This window comes from Poecilia reticulata, linkage group LG6 (assembly GCF_000633615.1).
Source record: "Poecilia reticulata strain Guanapo linkage group LG6, Guppy_female_1.0+MT, whole genome shotgun sequence".
NCBI classification, from domain to species: Eukaryota; Metazoa; Chordata; class Actinopteri; order Cyprinodontiformes; family Poeciliidae; genus Poecilia; species Poecilia reticulata.
Genome location: NC_024336.1, coordinates 4,578,046 through 4,579,262, shown reverse-complemented (window position 1 = coordinate 4,579,262; position 1,217 = coordinate 4,578,046). Strand labels below are relative to the sequence as shown.

The following is a 1,217-nucleotide window of genomic DNA, read 5'->3' as shown; positions in this document are numbered from 1 at the left end:
ATACACTTAGACTTATTTTATTGTCATTTGGCAATGAAATGTCATTGCTTGGCCATGGCCACCAAAACACACACAAAAACACAAGTTTGCCTATAACTACATAATATACAACTAATAATGTATTGCTATATATATATTAAAATCCTGAAAACATTTCAACTGAGGCCTTAGGCCTGAAAGCTTTTCATTCCATATCTGTAAGACACAACTCACTTTTATAATCCAGAGAAATTCCCTATAAAAWTAACATCAACTTCTTCAAGTTAATATAAAACATAAAAAACCCAAACCAATCAAAGAATAGAAGATGCACACCCTACATGCTTTACAGGACAACAGCTGAACCTTTGGATGGACACAGTAACGGCGGAAAGTGATGCTGATGAGCAGAACTGATCTGTTTTCTGATTAAATGATCAGACTAGAAACATAGATGGTAGCTGAGCTGTTTTGGGGCATTCCCGTGAGGGACGTAAGGATTAACCAACTTCTAGCAGTTTCTCCTTCTGAATCTTAAATGTACATAACCCACTTAATCCAGAAACACAACATGTGAAACATGACTGGAAATATACAGCAGCAGTGATCAGACAGAGTTTCTGGATAAAATCTGTATGCAGCAGCTTTGAATTATTTGTCCTGGTATAATCTGGAGATCCACAGTGGCTCAGTTGGTAGCACTGTTACCTTGCAGAAAGTAGGTCCTGGGTTTGAATCCTGGCCTGGAGTCTTTCTTCATGAAATTTGCATATTCTCCCTGTGCATGTGTGGGTTCTGTCTGGGTACTCCGGCTTCCTCACATAGTCCAAGATAACTGACTGTTTTTGACTAATCAGGTCAAAGACAGATGTCTCCTGAGATGTTAGAGGTGAGAGGCGGACAACAGTCCGCCTCTCACCCATTGACCACTGGAGATATGGACCATCTCCTCTTGTAACCTTATTAGAGATAAGCAGGGGTGAAAGTAATTTTAAATTCTCGGGGGTCTTATGACAAAAACAAATTATATATGTATACATATTACTTCTTTGTGTGCTTTGGAGTTTCTGTGCTAATTAATTTTTTTGCAAAGCGATAAAAGCTGGTAGCTCTTGAATTGCTACAGAATAAAACTGTATTTCTTTCAGCCCACTGGCTGCAATGATGACACCTTGAGATGCCATGATACCTAAACTCTGAACATCATGGCATGGAGTCATCCCAGTTTTCCATGTCTG

The 1,217-nt window shown here is 39.1% G+C and overlaps 1 protein-coding gene across 2 annotated transcripts in view; it reads right to left on the bottom strand.

Moving 5' to 3' along the window:
• bcar1 (BCAR1 scaffold protein, Cas family member) overlaps positions 1-1,217 on the bottom strand; it is a 98,644-nt gene that overhangs the window by 91,578 nt on the left and 5,849 nt on the right. The window lies entirely within an intron of this gene.